The following is a 20022-nucleotide window of genomic DNA, read 5'->3' on the forward strand; positions in this document are numbered from 1 at the left end:
ACTCCTCTTTGATAAACCTAAGGATGCTCACCCACAAAAGCCACTAGCAGAGAACACGTAGAACCGACAGACTACATTGCATCGCCATAATACGGCAACAAGCCTAAAACTGAGGCAAGCGGATAGGCTTCCCTGCTTTGTCCGATCGCGTATTCGGCGGCGGAACATTTCACCCTGAACACGGTTCCCTGACGCCTTGAAGCACTCCTTTCTCGCGTCTACCATTGTTTATACCCGATTAGGACCGGGTTGGAATTATCACTGGTCCCAAGATACTGCCTGCAGCCTAACTTCCACAGCCATGAAGAGTCACGGGTCTTCCCCGTTTGAAGAAACACGTGTCTGCTGGTTTCTTGTGAAACAAATACTCGCACCGGATGAATAAAAAACAATTAAGATAACAACATTGGAATTTATTTTATCCTTCCATTTAAATGATACAAGACCCTACCTATGAACTAACTCAGGTTGTGTGCGCTTGACTTTGTTTGCAGCCACTAGCAGAGCACTTTGGGATTGCCATAGCAAGCTCTTGTCCACTCATATCGGAACCCCTGGATTCTTTACACAATATATCTCATTTTGATATATCATATAAATAGCCAGCTTCTTAAAGTCCACTTAGGCAGATTGAGTGGTCTCAGGACTTCAACAACTATATGGTATTGCAAAACACAAGTTCAGGATCCCATCACTGCCACGATAAGAGGAAATGGGGTGCATTTTATGGAGTGTTTGTGTGACATCACCATGTTATACACTTACCAACTCCTTTAGAACCAGTAGGTTTTGTTTGCTAAACCCTAAGCTCAACTCTGGCTAGCTGGGGCTCTGAGCAAGAAGGCTTAAACACCAACAAGTGTAAAGCATTAAACAGTACCCAAAACAATTGAATAACTAATCAACGAGGCACTTAAGAAATCTGAAACCAATTTATAAAAAGAGACTCTATCTTTATGTATTTTTAGACACCACTCCTAAAAAATCCATCGGAGGGTTTCGAAGCAATAGAATTTACAAAGTATAGTAAATAAAAACATTTCACTCAACTGCAAACAAGCATTGGCAAATTCAACAAATTAGTCACTTTGAACATTCTGGTCAAAAACGGTTAGCTAGTTGTATTGTTGTTGGTTAGATCTACTTAGGAAATGGTCCTGATGCTGAAAGCTGCTCAAAGATGCTGTGAATGTGATGTAGTCAACGGGGGTCATCCTGTAGCTACTCCTTGGCCCATTAATTGGGGGAGGCGGTCCTGGTCACAGGGTAGAAGTCCCTCGGTCCTGGTAGAAGTCCAGTTTCCACTGGACTACCAGACACCCGGTATTACCATCACAGCCAAATCCTTCCCTAGGTGGCAACTCGTCTTGTGGGTGACTAAGCTGCACTCTGATGACTTTCCCAGGTCCAGTGGACTCTGGTGCAAATTTGAGCGTTGGGTCCTTGTCTCTGGTACTGCACAGCAGCTGTTGGTGATGTGAAGATTTTCGGCTTCTAACTGGCCCTGTGCTCTGAACAGGAGGTCAGCCAACTGACCCTTGGAGTCTCTTGCTTCGGCAGGCTCCAGAGGTTTCTACTTCATGACAAGACACAGTCTGTCTTCAGCCTTTCATCCAGTCCAGTCAAGATCTGAGTCCTGGGTGCTATTTTTATGCTCAGAAAGTGGTAGATGCAGTCATTAGCCAGTGGACTCTAGGTTCCCTCCCTCCCTATGACCACTTCCCGGGGATGCACCATTCTACACACTGCCAACATGGCAGAGACCCTCTCCCTGCGTCCAGAGCTCCTTAATCAATCAATCAATCAAAGACATTTATAGAGCGCACTACTTACCCGTAGGGTCTCAAGGCGCTTGGCCCAACCCAGAGATGTGGCTCCCAAGGGCACTACTCGCCTCTGAAAAAAGTTTGATAATTGGTTTACCCTTCTCTGTCCCTAGTGCCTACATTGATACTTAAATAATGGAGCAGCCCATTTGCCCTACAAAGGCGACTTCTTTGAAGCTTGGCTTTTGGGCCAACACCTGTGTGGCTTCCTGCGGGAGGGAGGAAATGCCTCTGTCTAGTGCAGCCTTCTATTGTCTCCTTTCCTTTTTTAATTTTTTTTTATATAAGAGTGTTCGAGGCATGTGGGCTGCTGAATTCATATCTGTGCATAGTCCGCCACCTAGTGTTGGGTCCGGATGATTGCACATTGTTGTCCTGGAAGAGTCTTCGAAGTATCACGAGATAGGTGGCTCCTCCCCTGGACTACAGTGCGCATGGGCATCGCCTCCATCCCCAGATTGTTTTTTTCCGCCATTGGGTTCGGATGTGTTTCGGTTCCCTCTGTCGGAACCGATAGTTGTTCTACTTTGAGACCAAAAGGTCTTTAGGCTGGGCGTCGGTATAGTTGCGTTCGGGTTTCTTACTGACTCTCGGCTCCTATCTCTTGCTGCCCTTCCACGTGCTTTCGACGCGGACGGGCCTACACTACACCCTTTGCTATGGAGCGGACTCCATTCAAGAAGTGTCCGCTGTGTCATTCTAAATATTCGCTCCTCGACGTGCACCCCGTGTGCAATACATGCTTGTCACCGGATCACCGTGAAGACACCTGCATGGCGTGTTCGAAATTTAGAAGTAAGAAGACTTTAAAGATTCGCCGGGCTAATCGGCTCCAGGCTCAATTGTCGGCTTCGGCACCCCCACCCGATGACATCTTCCAGGAATCGGTCGAGGGAGAAGACAACGTACAAGGGTCGGACCCTGGCCCCGCGTCCGAGGAAGAGACCTACGACGCGGATGAGGAGGCCTGCGACGAAGCCTCCGACGAGGTAGGGGACGACGATCTGGCTTGTGCCACGATGGGTGATAGCTCGAAGGAAGAGCATCCCCAACCAGACTCTGGGGTTACTCCCCATCATACGGCCCAGGTCGAGGGATCGCCTTCGGGCCTTACCCAAGATCTAACTATGAGTCCTACGTCCCCGCCTCCGGGCCCGGTCACGGACATTTCTAAGACAAAACCGAAAGTGAAGCCAACTGGTCTCGCACCCTCGGTTTCGAAACCGAAACCGAAAGTGGCGTTGGTGAAGAAGGTTCTGGAGGCGTCAACTTCCACGAAACCCAAAATGGCCGACTTGAAGAGCCACGCCAAAATAGCCGACCAGAAGAGCCGCGCCAAAATGGCCGACCCGAAGCCCTCTGGGTCGGCGCCGAAGGTGAAGGCATCCGACGCGGCTGCGTCGGCACCGAAAGGGGTCGCGGACCCGAAGACGGATTCGAAGAAGCGTCACGCCGACGGTGCGCCAGGCCATGGGGCGTCGGCACCGAAAAAGAGGCCTACCGGCGACCGGGCTCTCGGAGACGAAGAGTCGCTCGAGACAGTTCAGCCCTCGGCATCCCTTACAAAGAAGGTGGGAGAATCCTTAAAGCGGATCCAGCAGTCCACTGTGGTTCCCAGCCAGGACACTGTAGTGCCTAGGCCCACGCCGAAGCCTGCCAAGGAACAAACGCCCATTCGTTTTACCCTTCCTCCCAAGTCGGCGCCGAAGGCCTTCGCGCCTAAGCAGAGCGGACACTCTCAGGAAGTATTGACGCCGAAGGCTGCCTTGGTGGTGTCGAAGCTTCGGCTCCAGCCGCTTGCGGTGGAGGAACGTCGTGAGGTGATCATCGACGCCAACACCGGAAAATTGTCGCTCCTCAAACGAAAGATTACGTCGGAGCCGGCCTTGGAACCCTTTAGGATTCCACTCAAGAACAAAAGGTACTCTGCGGACTCTTCGGCTCTGATGGAACCTCTGTCTCCACAAGCCCTGGAACACTCGCCGGCCCATTCCCCCGTGCCTGATGTGGACGAGGAAGAGGCCGAGTACAACTATCCTGCGTACTCGGGTCCGGAGGAGGAGCAGGTGCCCTGGACAGCAGGAGGCGACACAGACGACCCGCAGTCGGGGCAGGACACTCAACTTTTCGCCGCAAAGACGTCCCCGACAGAGGACTCGGCGGCATTCAATGCATTAATAGAGAGAGCTGCAGCGAACCATGACGTCGAACTGCACTCAGACCCCGTGGATGCAGACTTCTTGGTCGATACCTTCTCGGTAGCCGAAAAACAAGTCAAGACACTACCAATGCTGAAAGGGGTGCTGAAGCATGCACAGGAGGTATTCAAGGAGCCCACCCGGGCGCGGGTGGTCAATCCTCGCATCGACAGGAAATATAAGGCGGCGCCCACGGATCCCACGTATATTAAGGGACACTTGCCATTGGACTCCCTGGTGGTTTCCAACGCTCGAAAGAGGGCGAATTCGCAGACTACTGGTGACGCTCCTCCCCCGGACAAAGAGTCCAAGATCTTTGAGGCATCAGGCAAACGCATTGCTGCACAGGCAGCGAACATCTGGAGGATCTCTAACACTCAAGCCCTGCTTGCACGTTATGATAGGGCCCATTATGACACATTAGAGGCCATCCTACAACACTTGCCTGACCAATATAAGGAGGCGGGGGAGATGCTCATTCAGGAGGGTAAACTCATTACAAATGCATCCATCAAATGTGCCCTAGATGTGGCAGACACTGCCTCCAGGGCTATCAATACAAGTGTGTTACTTAGACGTCATGCCTGGCTTCGAATTTCGGGGTTCAAACCCGACATACAAACCACAATATTGGGTCAAACAGTGAATCCTGACCATCTGTTCGGCCCTGAGGTGGATGCCTCCCTAGAAAAGATGAAAAAAGATACTGAAACTGCCAAATCTATGGGGGCTTTACAAAGTCAGCAGTTTCGGGGTAGTTCCTTTCGCCGCTCCAATTCAAGAGGCACCTCGAGGGGACAGGCATCCCAATCCACACAATACTACAAGGGTAACACCCAGTCCTCGTATAACAACAACAAGGGCAGGGGTGGCTACAGAGGCAACAATATCAAAGGCAGGGGACGTGGAAACAATGCATCCAGGTCCACCACCACCAACAAGCAGTGACGTCTTGTCACTTCCCCCCGATCACACGACACCTGTCGGGGGGAGACTCCAGCAGTTCCTGCCGGCGTGGAGGTCCATCACCACAGACAGGTGGGTGAGGTCTCTTATCCAGTACGGGTACTGTCTAGAACTTATGTCCATTCCACCGGACATACCGCCAAGAAGCCGTGCTATGTCCGACGAGCACTTGACCTTGTTGCAGCAAGAAGTTCTGGTCATGCTGCAAAAAGGGGCAATAGAGCTCGTTCCATTGCAAGAACGGGGAACGGGGGTTTACTCCCGGTATTTTCTGATCCACAAAAAGGACGGATCACTCAGGCCGATCCTGGACCTCAGGCCCCTGAACTGGTACATCAACTCGGAGCACTTCCATATGCTCACATTGCAGCAGGTGCTTCCCCTGCTTCAACAGGGGGACTTCCTAGCAACGCTGGATCTGAAGGATGCCTATTTTCATATTCCCCTGCATCCTTCCCACAGAAAGTATCTCAGATTCAAGATCTTAGACCAGCATTACCAGTTCAGAGTCCTGCCGTTCGGGGTCACCACGGCACCGAGAGTATTTACAAAGTGCCTAGCGACTGTGGCGGCGCATCTCCGTCGCCAGCACGTCCATGTCTTTCCATACCTAGACGACTGGCTTATTCAGGCAAAGACGGAACAGCAGTGCGTAGACCACGTGTCACGCACCATTCACCTCCTGCACGATCTGGGATTCTCTCTGAACTACCCGAAGTCCCATCTCCAGCCCGCCCACGTGCGACAGTATCTGGGCGCGACGATCGACACTCTGGCAGCCACTGCGCAGCCGAATTCAGTGAGAATCGCCAGTATCCAGGCGCTGATCCTACGATTCAGACCCCAACACTCGCTTCCAGCGAGGGTGTTCATGCAGTTGATAGGCATGATGGCCTCCTGCATCTCCATTGTCCCGCACGCGAGACTACATATGCGTCCGCTTCAGGAGTGCCTTGCACGTCAGTGGACTCAGGCTCATGGGCAACTGACAGACCTAGTGTTGGTGAGCGGTCGGGCGTACAACTCTCTGCATTGGTGGAATCCACAAAACCTTTGCAAGGGCCGACCATTCCAAGAGCCTGTCCCACAGATCATCCTGACGACGGACGCCTCTCTCCAGGGATGGGGAGCGCATGTACTCCACTACACTGTGCAGGGACTATGGACACTTCAGCAAAGGAAGATGCACATCAATGTGTTGGAACTGATGGCAATCTTCATGGCCTTAAAGGCGTTCAAAGTACATCTGTGCAACAAGGTCGTGTTGATCCGGACGGACAACATGACGGCAATGTACTACATCCAGAAGCAGGGGGGTACACACTCTCCACAGCTGTCTCATCTGGCTCAGAGCATGTGGAAGTGGGCCATTCAGAGGAACATCTTCCTCATGGCAGAGCATCTCCCGGGCAAGGACAATCAAATGGCGGATCTGCTCAGCAGACACAGCCATCAGATGCACGAGTGGGAGATACATCCATCAGTACTCCAACCGTACTTCCAAAAGTGGGGTCATCCAGAGATAGACCTGTTCGCCACAAAGGAGAACGCAAAATGCCAAAGCTTCGCCGCCAGGTTCCCACACCCCCAATCACAGGGCAATGCGATGTGGATGAACTGGTCAGGCAGATTTGCGTACGCTTTTCCCCCAGCACCTCTGATACCGCTGGTGGCACGCAAGCTCAGGCAACACTCGATGACGCTCATCCTGGTTGCTCCAACGTGGGCTCGCCAACCATGGTACACCACGTTTCTGGAACTCTCCGTGGTACCGCATCAAAGGCTTCATCTCACTCCCAGCCTTCTGACGCAGAACCATGGCGACATTCAGCACCCAGATCCGCAACAGCTCAACCTGGCGATCTGGCTCCTGAAGTCCTAGAGTTTGGCTACCTCAATCTTCCTCCCGATTGCATGGACATCATTCGGGAGGCAAGGAAGCCCACTACTAGAGCTTGTTATGCGGCTAAATGGAAGAGGTTTGTCATCAACTGTGTGGACCACAGCATTGACCCGCTAGATGCTTCCATTCAGAACATCATATGTTACCTCTTTCACCTGTATCGATGTAATCTAGCGTACTCTTCCATCCGCATTCACCTGTCTGCTATGGCAGCATACCTCCAGAATAGGCAGCACCTGTCTCTCTTTAAGGTCCCTGCTATCAAGGCTTTTCTGGAAGGACTCAAAAGGGTCATTCCACCAAGGACTCCACCAGCTCCAGAATGGAACCTCAATGTGGTTCTTACAAGGCTGATGGGTCCTCCCTTTGAGCCACTGCACTCTTGTGAACTCCAGTTTTTGACTTGGAAGGTTGCGTTCTTAGTAGCAATTACATCGCTACGGAGGGTAAGCGAGCTGCAGGCGCTCACCATCCAAGAACCTTTCTTCCAAGTACATGCTAACAGGGTGGTGCTCCGCACTAACCCTAAATTCTTACCCAAAGTGGTCTCACAGTTCCACATGAACCAAACAATTGAATTGCCGGTGTTTTTCCAAAACCCAGAGACGCTGGCGGAGCGTATGCTCCACACTCTTGATGTGAAAAGGGCCTTGATGTACTATGTGGACAGGACAAAAGATTTCCGCAAAACCAAACAACTCTTTGTTGCTTTTGCCACACAACACAAGGGAAATGCAATCTCCAAAGCGGGGATTGCTAGATGGATAGTGAAGTGCATTCAGATCTGTTATGCTAAAGCTAAGCGCACTCTCACTATCCCACCAAGGGCCCACTCCACTAGGAAGTTGGGGGCCTCTATGGCCTTCCTAGGTAACATTCCCTTAGAAGACATCTGTAGAGCAGCCACATGGTCTACCACACATACTTTCACTAAGCACTACTGTGTAGACGTGCATTCCAAACAGCAGGCAGCTGTTGGTCAGGCTGTTCTAAAAACGCTTTTTCAAACTGCTGCAGCTGGCACGGGCGGCCGCCGTTAATGGAGGGACTGCTATGTATTCTATGCACAGATATGAATTCAGCAGCCCACATGCCTCGAACTGCAAATGCTACTTACCAGTATGCATCTGTTCTTGGCATGTAGGGCTGCTGACATTCATATCGCCCACCCTCCTCCCCGGCGCCTGTAGCAGCTGCAGTATTTATTCATTTACACATATGCTCATAGCATGGTCATCACTCACTTTCTTCACTCCATCTCTGCCAATGGCTAAAAACAATCTGGGGATGGAGGCGATGCCCATGCGCACTGTAGTCCAGGGGAGGAGCCACCTCTCTCGTGATACTTCGAAGACTCTTCCAGGACAACAATGTGCAATCATCCGGACCCAACACTAGGTGGCGGACTATGCACAGATATGAATGTCAGCAGCCCTACATGCCAAGAACAGATGCATACTGGTAAGTAGCATTTGCATTTATATAGCGCTGGCTAGACCCGGAAGTATCAGAGCGCTTCACATGAGAAACAACAATGTAACAGAAAGAGTTCAACAATAACACAATAAATCCTAAAAATTAGGGAATACAATTAGGAGGAGAGAGAAAGGAGAGAGAAAAGTAGTGGAGGGGGCAGGGGAGGTGAGAGAGGGAGGATAAGGGAAGAGACAATACGGAGAGACGGAAAGAAGTCTGTCCAAAGACCGACTGAGAAGGTGAAGACCAAGGAGGGAATCCACGGGCCATCTCACCTATAGCTAAACCAGGTAGCTCCATCGAGCATCAGATAAAAAAGTTCAGTCTCAATACATAGAGAGAGAGGGGAGAAGGAGAGACATAAATAGAGGGAGGATGCGGGAGGAGACGACAGGAGGAACGAAAGGAAGTGCAACAATGTGGTTTAACAGTATAACAGAAAAAGATCAACAATTACACATTACATTAAACCATTAGCAATACATTAGGAGAGGAAAGGGAGGAGAGAGAAAAGAAGTGGGGGATAGGTGAGGTGAGAACGTGAGAATAAGGGAAGAGAGAACCGTAGAGACGAGAGGAAGTCTGTCTAAAGATCGACTGGGTAGGTGATGACCAAGGGGGGAATCCACGGTCCATCTCCCCTATAGCTAAACCAGGTAGCTCCATCGGGCGTCAGATAAAGTAGACCGGTCTCAAGTGTCGAGGGAAGAGGTTCTCAGAAAAACAGGATGGGAGGAAGAAACGGCAAAAAGACGAAGGAAAATTTGCCCAAAGACCGGCTGGGTAGGTGAGGGTCATTGGGTAAGTCCCAAAACACATCTCCTCTATAGCTATCAAGTAGCTCCACCGCGCTATGGCCAAATAGCTAGGTCTCAAAGGGAAACATTTAAAAAACATGGAGGGCAAAATAAATGGATCGTAGAGGGGGGGCAGGGAAGGTGAGAAAGGGAGGATGGGAGAGGAGAGAACAAGGAGAGACGAATTGAAATCTGTCTAAAGGCCAACTGGGTAGGTGACGACCAAGGAGCGAATCCATGGACCATCGCCTCTATAGCTAATCCATGTAGCTCCATTGGGCATCAGACAAAATAGTTCAGTCTCAATACACTGAGAGAGGAGAGAAGTAGAGCTATAAATCGAGGGAGGAAGCGGGAAGAGACGACAGGAGAGACGAAAGGAAGTCTGGCTAAAGACCGACTGGGTAGGTGACGTCCAAGGAGGGAATCCCCGACCTGTCTCCCCTATAGCTAAACCAGGTAGCTCCATCGGGCATCAGACAAAATAGCTAGCTCTCAAATGACGCGGGAAATTCACAGGTTAACAAGGTGGGGACTAGGGCAAGGACAGGTGAGGGCAAAGTTTTTATGTAGCTCTGGCTCTGGCTAGACCCGGGGGTTACCGAGTGCTTTACATGAGGTTCCACAAATTACAAACTTACATCTGTTACAATTTACATCAGTTGCTAGACACAAATTACAGGAGCATAGAAGACGAGATGAGTGAAGTGTGGATGGGAAGGGGGGTAAAGGTAAAAGGGGGTAGGAGGGAGGAGGGAGGTACGGTAGAGAGACAAAGGAAAGTCTGCCCAAAGTCTGGCTGGGTAGGTGACGGTCGAGGGGGAAGTCCCAAAACCCATTTCCCTATAGCTAACAGGTAGCTCCACCGGGCATCGGCCAAATAGTTAGGTCTCAATGGGAAAACATTTAGAGAACATAGAGGGCTAAATAAATGGAGCGTAGAGGGGTAATGGGGTAGGGTAAAGGGGTAGGAGGGAACATATGACAAAGTGACGCAAGAAATATCTGCCCAACGTTCAGTTGGGTAGGTGATGTCCGAAGGGGGAAAGTCCACAGCCCATCTCCTCTTTAGCCACGGTCGGGGGTAAGTTCACAGATTTAATGTCTGGATGGGGGAAAGGCCAATGTCAAATGAAATATTTCAAAGTAGGAGCACAACATGGAAGGGACTACAGTGGCAGCCATGTTGGGGTCAGGCAAGGGGTCCTGCGTCAATCACCGCCCAGCAGGCATCTGCCAGAACATCAGTTTCATTCACAAAGAGGAGCCAGGATAGCACAGCAAGAGAGGGAGAGACCTTCAGGAACTCAGGAGGAGGGTTTTTCCCTCGGCAAAGGTTCAATAGAGCCCACACTGCATTTCTGGTCATTGTGAGGCGATTCTGCTTTGAAAGCAACTGTAATAAAGGCTGCAGGATTTTGCAGTCTAATACATATTCTCTGCGCACAGTGCTGTCTCCAGCAATGTTACCAAAAGCCCAGACTGCCTGTTCTTGGACATCTTCAAATTCTGAGCTGAGCAGCTCAATGAAAACTGGTACAGCCCCTGATTGAACAACGATGCGGGTCTGCAGAGAATTTCCTGATGCAATATGTGTCTGTACCCAGGCAGATTCAAACTGTAATGTACAGTTTTCTTTCCTCTTGAGGAATTCCACAAATCTGGCCACAACCCCAGGAGTACCGATGACTTCATCAAAAGGAGAATTCGGTTCTTTAGATGGGAGTTTTAGAAATTTCTGCGTGGCTGACAACTGCTGCTCTGGGTTGGTTGACAAAATCATTTCAATCATATCAGCAGTAATGGTACCAATTGCAGCAAGATCATCCATGTTATTGGTTTGTGCTTCATGAAATCCTCCATCAGACATGCCTTCTTCCTCAGTTTCTTCTGCACACACATGTCTTCGTTTGAAGAGCTGATCTTCACGCTTCTGTTTGAGCAGCTGAAGCCCCTCTTCTTCACGCCGCCACCTCATTTCATCAGTATTCAAAGACTTATTCGTATAACACTTCAGACGGACGTTCTCTTTCGCTGGATTAGTCATTTTGATACACCAATTGGGTGGTAATCACTGCTGGGCCGCCGAGATCGGGCTGGATAGCAGCTAGCACAGCATCAAGCAAGTTGCAGATCTGGGACACACGGAAAGCGGTTCCCGCCGGGCAGCCTATCTCCGGGTCGCAAAATGGCGCAATAATTTAAATGGTGCACTTTACTCTCCAAGACGTGGTTCTGCTTGTTCCAGCGCAAAAGTTGATTACAGTGGCAGGTTTCGGCCAGAAAGAGGGCAGTGAAGTGAAAGCTGCAGATTTAAGGCTCTCCGGACAGCCGAATAGCAAGCAGGCTGGTAAGTGGTGCCGGAGACCGGATGGCGAAGTGTTGGTGAACCGCAGCTCCTCTGCGGGAGAGAGGTAGGCACGGCAATGCTTGGAAACATTAAAAATGTAAATGTAAATGTTGTATACTTGTAAAGTGCACAGCTGCCCGCACCGCGGGCATCCCGGCGCTGTATACCGCTGGGGAACCCGTCCTGGCTTTCCCTGTGAGATGGTCCCTTTCTATGCACCTCCAAGGTGAGACCAGGCATCCCCTGCGTTGATGGGGCCGTTGTGAAGATTAAGCTATCTATTGCCCAGAGTTGCAGAGTGGAGCCCAAGGTTAGAGTAGACGCCGAGGCGAGAATTATCAGGCCCGCGGACATTTTGACCCAAGACCCTGCCGCGTTGAGAATCGAACCCTGGTCCCGGGCCGATCTCAGCTTCCGGGTCTGCCGCCTCTCACCATTGAGCCACACTTAAAACAATTTAAAAAAATAAAATTAAAAAATCGATTTACAGACCAGGTGTTGGTCGCAGAGCTACGGCCAGTTCATCCAGGACGATGAATGAAGGCAGCAGGGGACCCTCCACTGAGCTCCTGAGGCAGGCACAAGAGTTCCAACCGATGGCATCTGCACACCGGGCAAACCCCCAGCGCCATAGGTCACTATTAGCCGGAGCAGGCACAGGTCCGGTGAGCCAACACATTCAGTCGAGGGCTCGCCGCTGTGGCTTTTGTCCTTTTGCAGCCGATCATTTAGGGGGCAGGGTACCAGCCGAGCCGCGCCGGGCATTATCTGTCCTCTCAGGCAGGTCAGCCAGGGAGCTGTACACCAGCCGAGTAGCGCCGGGTTCCGGACAGCGTAGCAGCCGACCACAGCTGGCGAGTGTAGGAAGGTACCTCCTGACTATGGTTGCCCCCAACTTTTTGCCCTGTGTTTTAGCTGGTTTTTGACATAGTCGACCTGGGACCCTGCCAGTCAGGACCCCAGGCCTACTGCTCTCTCTGTAAAATGGATTCCATGTACCTTAGGTACATTTCCAATTGGTACTGGGCCACCTTATCAGACCCTGTAACTCAGGGCATAGGTGTACCCAGGGCCTACCAGGGGCTGAAGCATGTATTATGCCACCCCTGGCTGGCCTCCTAAATTTGACACAACTGGCTGCATGACAGCTGGGGCAAAGTCGTGTAATCACCCTTTGCTGTAGATATAGTATACCTATATCTAACCCTAAATGGACACACAGATTCCTATCAGTCACTCCTATGGCAGGCCTTGACAATCCTGAAGGCAGAGTGCTTGGAATCGTGTGAGATGGTGCTCTGGCATGAGCTGAGCCTGTCTGCAGCTTGCGGAACCAAGTCCTAATAGCTGTTCCATGATAACGCATTCCATATACTCTTAAGTGCATTATAATCCTCGCGGTTAAACGCTATCTTTGGTATTGCTTTATCAAAACATGTCGAGTAAGGTGTCATACGAATTGGAATACTAACCCCTCGCCAATTCTGGCGACGGGGTTAGCATTCCACCCTTCTAGAGGGACACGACATGTATGTAACTGTGAACCCCGGTTAAAGTTAAACGAAGCCTCAGCTCCACAAAATGGATGCTGCCACCACAGACACGAGTCTGACCCCCTGCAGCTGGGAGTCCTTCCAGCGAGGGGAGCCTGGACAAAGGGTTTCCTGTCAGGGGCGGTGCTAGCACCATCCCAGACAGGGTTTTGTGTATCCTGGGTAGGCAGGGCTTTATAGGAAGGTGACTGCTGAGTGGCACCCCGGTGCTCACTACGCGTAGGCCGGTCAGAACCAGTTCCAGGGGCACACCAGCCCCTGGCTTGGGGGAAGTCCGGCATGGGAGAGGGGTGTAACCACCCCCCTCCTAGTCCCACCCATAGGCAGGACCTAGTCACCGGGTCAGCCCCTTTTCTTAGTATAAAGATAGGCGCGGGCCCCCTGTTCAAATTAGATCATCTTTGGAATCAAGACACGACTTTCTGCGAAAGGACATCAAGATTTCTTCTTCAAGATTCTCCCTTGTGACTAAGGAGTTGTCACCCTGCATCCGCAGGCACCATCTTAAGAACACTGCGGTCTGCTGCAAGTCCTTCCTCAGGAATCCGACGACACAGCTCGACGAGACCCGGCTTCCCTGGCACCTCTGACCTCTACTCACCTCTACAGCCAAGCTGAGAACCGTGAGTGCGACGAGACCTCGAGGGACCGACGATCGCCAAGACTGCACGACTTCTTCACAACAAGCCCGCTGAGTGTCCCTCTGGTGAGTGCTTTGGGGTCCGAGAAGCCCCGACCCTGAGCAGCTCCAGCACCGAAGATCAGCCCTCCAGCATCTCCACGATCTGCGTGGGGCCCTTCTGCTTTTTGCTGCTCACCGCGTTGTTTGGCTACTAGCCCGCTGGCTTGTGGCCTTCTTAACGACGCCCGACGACATCACTGCTGCTGGTCTGGTTGCTCCAGACTGGCCCTTGCTTCCTTCCAAAAGAGAAGCACCCCGGACCCTCCTGGTCCACTCCAGACGCCATTTTGAGTCCACCGCGTGGGCTTGAATTTGCCAAGGCTTTGTTGCCCAATCCTGGGTCCAGCGACGCCGACGGCTTCATCCATCGTGGGACAGCTCGCTCCTCCATCCTGGTCGCCGACAACGCCTCCTGGTCCGTGAGATCTGCAGAGCACAGCGTCACCCACTCACCTAGTCGAGGTGACTACCATCCGGTGCCCTCCTGGTGCCACCTGACTACTGGCTAGTAGTCACGAACTTGGTCCCCTCTGCTTTCAGGTGTCATCTCTCTTCAAGATCCAGGCTTGGATCACTTCGAACTCTCTTCACTGGTCGCCTGCCAGCATCTTCCTTCCAGGATCCTCGTCCGTCTACGAGGATTCCCGACGTCTTTTGAGACCTATGCAGCTGCAGCCCCTGGGCTAGGTAACTTCGGCATTTCGGTGCCCCAGCATAGCCTCACTATCCAAGGGTCAGAATCCACTTTCGTTTTCCTCCTACCAGGTCGGGTTCGCCCGAGAACACTAACTTTGTGAAATCTAGCTACCATAGACTTTGTCCCGCATCACGCGTGAGAGTGCACACTCTGCACCCGAGTCCCCTGGGTCTCCTAGAAGTAATCTAACGATTCTATAGTCAAGTCCTAGCGATTCCAAAGCCTATTAGTACTGTACTTACCTGCTAGTAATTTCGCATTCCACTTTCAGAGTATATGGTTTTCCATGCCCCTCGGGCATTTGTATATACTGTGCTAACTTAAGTATTTTCGTAAGAGTTTTGTTTTGTGCTTAGTACCCTGTCCTCATAAAGAGTACAGGGCTGTTGTGATTCTTAATAAATATACTGTTTATTTTCATAACACTTGTGTGGTGTCCTTTCACTTGGTGTTCAAGGGGTATATGTGTGGTATAACAGCTGGCTTAACACGCCCTCTCGAGTCTTTAGCCTTAGACTGCTCGTATCCACGCTACTAGGATAGCTGGTCTATAAGGTTGACTTACAACCAATCATCAATAAGGGTTGCTGGACTGATACATAGTGTTCACTAGAATAGTGAGCACTGCATATCTGGCCACCTTCTCACAGCGAGGTCGTCAATCAGGCGGCAACCAAAATCCGTGTTCGAGGCATGTGGGCTGCTGAATTCATATCTGTGCATAGATCGCCGCCTAGTGTTGGGTCCGGATGATTGCACATTGTTGTCCTGGAAGAGTCTTCGAAGTATCACGAGATAGGTGGCTCCTCCCCTGGACTACAGTGCGCATGGGCATCGCCTCCATCCCCAGATTGTTTTTTTCCGCCATTGGGTTCGGATGTGTTTCGGTTCCCTCTGTCGGAATTGATAGTTGTTTAACTTTCCTAACTTGAGACCAAAAGGTCTTTAGGCTATAGCGTCGGTATTGTTTTCGTTCGGGTTTGTCTGTTCCTCAGCTACGAACTCTTGCTGCCCTTCCGCGTGCTGTCGGCGCGGACGGGCCTACACGACGCTCCAGACTACTTCGCAATGGAACGAACTCCGTTTAAGAGGTGCCCGGTGTGCACCTCAAAGTATTCACACCTCGACGTGCACCCAGTGTGCAACAAATGTTTGTCGCCGGACCATGATGAGGCCAGGTGTATGGCCTGCTCAAAGTTCCGGTGTAAGAAGACGCTCAAGCTTCGTCGGGCCGCTAGACTCCAGGCCCAGTTATTGGCGCCCCCGCCTGACAACATCTTCGAAGAAGACGTTGGAGACGACAATGTCTTTCAAGTTTCGGACTCTAGCCCTGCGTCGGAGGGGGACAACTACGACGCGGGAGACGAGGAGTTTGATGAAGTCGTCGACGAGGTAGGGGACGACGATGGGGCCATTGCCACCGTGGAGGATAGCTCAGAGGAAGAGCATCCTCAGACTGACTCAGGGGTCAACCCCCACTATACGGCCCAGGTCGAGGGATCGCCTTCGGGCCTTACCCAAGACCTCATTGATCGTCCCACGGCCCCGCCTCCGGGCCCGGCCACGGACATTTCTGATGCGCCACTCCCGTTGAAAAAAACGAAAGTGAAGCCATCGGGGTCCACACCAACGGTTTCGAAACCGAAAGTGAAAGTTGCACTGGTGGGACAGAAGGCTACAGAGGCCTCAAGTGCTAAAAAATTCAAAATGGCCGACATCAAGAGCCACGCCAAGATGGCCGACCCGAAGACCCCGGTGTCGAAGCCGAAGGCGAAGACGACCGACGCGGCCGCGTCGGCGCCGAAGATGGTCGAGGTCGATGACCCGAAGAGGGCTTCGAAGAAGCGTCAAGACGACTCCAAAGCTCTGGCTGCGCCGACTCCGGCCGTCAAGGCCAAGGATGGTGATGTGTCGGCTCCGAAGACCGTGCCTTTCGCCGACCCGACTCCGGACTCGGGGAAATCGCTCGAGCCGGTCCCGCCCTCCCCGGCCTTTACAAATAAGGTCGCTGAGTCCCTGCAACAGATTCGAAAGGACGCTGTGGCTCCCGAACCGAAGGATGTGGGGCCGAAGCCTACACCAAAGCCGGCAAAGGCGCAGACGCCTATCCACTTCACGCTGCCGCCGAAGACGACGCCGAAGGCTTTCGCTCCGAGGCATGGGGCCGGGGTGCCCTTGAAGGTGGTGTCCGCGCCCAAGGCGTCATTGGTGGTGCCGAAGCCTCGGCTCCAGCCACTCGCGGACGAGGAGCGTCGAGAGGTTATCATCGACGCCAATACCGGGTAGCTCTCTCTCCTTAAAAGGAAGATCACCACGGAGCCGGTGTTGGAACCCTTTCGTATTCCACTCAAGAACAAGAAGGACTCTGCGGGTACTTCTGCCCCTACAGAGCCTGCATCTCCCAAAAATTTAGAACTTTCACCGACGCATTCCAACGCTGGGGAAGGTGATGGAGATAAGGAGGACGAGTACAATTATCCAGCATACTCGGATCCAGAGGAGGAACATGAACCTTGGTCTGCCGGAGGCGACCCTGAGGACCCTCAGTCGGGTCAGGAGCCGCAGCTTTTTGCCGCAAAGACTTCTCCAACAGAGGACTCTGCAGCCTTCAACGCTCTGATTGAGAGAGCTTCAGCTAATCATGATGTCGACCTACATACAGATCCTGTGGATGTCGATTTTCTGTTTGACACTTTCTCAGTGGCTGAAAAGTCGGTCAAGACATTGCCTATGCTCAAGGGAGTGCTAAAGCACGCGCCAGAGGTTTTCAAGGAGCCCACTCGGGCGCGAGTCATCAATCCTCGTATTGACAAAAAATACAAGGCAGCGCCCTCGGATCCAACGTACATCAAGGGACACTTGCCACTGGATTCTTTGGTTGTATCCAACGCACGTAAGCGGGCGAATTCGCAGACCACGGGTGACGCTCCTCCCCCAGACAAGGAGTCAAAAATATTTGAAGCCTCAGGGAAACGAATTGCTGCACAGGCAGCTAATATTTGGCGCATTTCAAACACGCAGGCCCTACTTGCACGCTACGATAGGGCGCATTACGACACCCTAGAGACACTTCTGCAGCACTTACTGATCAGTACAAAGAGGCAGCTGAAATGTTGATTCAGGAGGGGAAGCTGATCACCAACGCTTCCATCAAATGTGCACTGGACGTGGCTGATACCGCCTCCAGGGCGATAAACACTAGTGTGTTGCTGCGGAGGCATGCATGGCTTAGAATATCAGGCTTCAAACCAGATATACAGACAACAATCTTGAACCAAACAGTTAATCCAGACCACCTGTTTGGCCCTGAGGTGGATGCGACCCTTGAAAAAATGAAAAAGGACACGGACACTGCTAAATCCATGGGGGCCCTCCAGTCCCAGCAGTTTCGGGGTGGTTCCTTTCGCCGCTCCAATAACAGAGGCACCTCAAGGGGTCAGGCATCACAATCCACCCAGTACTATAAAAGCAACACCCAAACCTCATACACCAACAAGGGTAGAGGTGGTTACAGGGGCAACAACGTCAAAGGCAGGGGACGTGGAAACAACAGCTCCAGGTCCTCCTCCACCAACAAACAGTGACGCCTTGTCACTGCCCCCCGACCACACAACACCGGTCGGGGGGAGACTCCAGCAGTTCCTGCCCGCGTGGAAATCCATCACCACGGACAGGTGGGTCAAATCTCTTATCCAGTACGGTTACTGTCTGGAACTTACTTCCACTCCACCGAACATACCTCCAAGAAACCGTCCTATGTCCAGCGGGCACATGCACTTGTTGCAGCAGGAAGTTCAAGTCATGCTGCAAAAAAGGGGCAATAGAGCTCGTTCCACTGCAAGAAAGGGGAACAGGAGTTTACTCTCTGTACTTTCTAATCCCCAAAAAGGACGGATCCCTCAGGCCCATCCTGGACCTCAGGCCCCTCAACTGGTACATTCTGTCGGAGCACTTCCATATGCTCACGTTGTAGCAGGTCCTCCCTCTGCTTCGGCAGGGGGACTTCCTGGCTACGCTGGATCTCAAGGATGCATACTTTCATATTCCCCTGCACCCTTCACACAGGAAGTACCTCAGGTTCACGATCCAGGACCAGCACTACCAGTTCAGGGTTCTACCTTTCGGGGTCACCACAGCGCCAAGAGTCTTTCCAAAGTGCCTGGCGACTGTGGCGGCGCATCTACGACGCCAGAACGTCCACGTCTATCCCTATCTGGACGACTGGCTCATTCAGGCAAAGTCAGAACAGCAGTGCGTCGACCACGTGTCCCGCACCATTCATCTCCTGCACGATCTGGGATTCTCGCTGAACTATCCAAAATCCCATCTCCAACCCGCCCATATACGGCAGTATCTAGGCGCGACAATAGACACTCTGGCAGCCACTGCGCAGCCAAATTCAGTGAGAATCGCCAGTATCCAAACGCTGATCCAACGATTCAGACCTCAGCACTCGCTTCCAGCGAAGGTGTTCATGCAGTTGATAGGCATGATGGCCTCCTGCATCTCCATCGTCCCGCACGCGAGACTACATATGCGTCCGCTTCAGGAGTGCCCAGCACGTCAGTGGACTCAGGCTCATGGACAACTGACAGACCTAGTGTTGGTGAGCGGTCGGGCATACAACTCTCTGCATTGGTGGAATCCACAAAACCTTTGCAAGGGCCGACCGTTCCAGGAGCCTGTGCCACAGATTATCCTGACAACGGACGCTTCTCTCCAAGGATGGGGAGCGCATGTACTCCACTACACAGTGCAGGGACTATGGACACTACAGCAAAGGAAGATGCACATCAATGTATTGGAACTGATGGCAATCTTCATGGCCTTGAAGGCATTCAAAGTACATCTGTGCAACAAGGTCGTGTTGATCCGGACGGACAACATGACGGCCATGTACTACATTCAGAAGCAGGGGGGCACACACTCTACGCAGCTGTCTCATCTGGCTCAGAGCATGTGGAAGCGGGCCATTCAGAGGAACATCTTCCTCATGGCAGAGCATCTCCCGGGCAAAGACAACCAGATGGCGGACCTGCTCAGCAGGCACAGCCACCAAATGCACGAGTGGGAGATACATCCATCAGTACTCCAACCGTACTTCCAAAGGTGGGGTCATCCAGAGATAGACCTGTTCGCCACAAAGGAGAACGCAAAATGCCAAAGCTTCGCCGCCAGGTTCCCACACCCGCAATCGCAGGGCAATGCGATGTGGATGAACTGGTCAGGCAGATTTGCGTACGCTTTTCCCCCAGCACCTCCGATACCGCTGGTGGCACGCAAACTCAGGCAGCACTCGATGACTCTCATCCTGGTTGCTCCAACGTGGGCTCGCCAACCATGGTACACCACGTTTCTAGAACTGTCCGTGGTACCGCATCAAAGGCTTCATCTCACACCCAGCCTTCTGACGCAGAGCCATGGCGACATTCAGCACCCAGATCCGCAACAGCTCAACCTGGCGATCTGGCTCCTGAAGTCCTAGAGTTTGGCTACCTCAATCGTCCCCCCGATTGCATGCATATCATTCGGGAGGCAAGGAAGCCCACTACTAGAGCATGTTATGCGGCTAAA

The 20022-nt window shown here is 52.1% G+C and overlaps 1 protein-coding gene and 1 pseudogene across 17 annotated transcripts in view; one reads left to right on the forward strand and one right to left on the reverse strand.

Annotated features, from left to right (window-relative positions):
* POU2F1 (POU class 2 homeobox 1) overlaps nt 1–20022 on the forward strand; it is a 693535-nt gene that overhangs the window by 400492 nt on the left and 273021 nt on the right. The window lies entirely within an intron of this gene.
* Nucleotides 10359–11213, reverse strand: LOC147698971 (importin subunit alpha-5 pseudogene; annotated as a pseudogene).

The sequence above is a fragment of the Lissotriton vulgaris genome, chromosome 8, assembly GCF_964263255.1.
Source record: "Lissotriton vulgaris chromosome 8, aLisVul1.2, whole genome shotgun sequence".
Lineage (NCBI taxonomy): Eukaryota > Metazoa > Chordata > Amphibia > Caudata > Salamandridae > Lissotriton > Lissotriton vulgaris.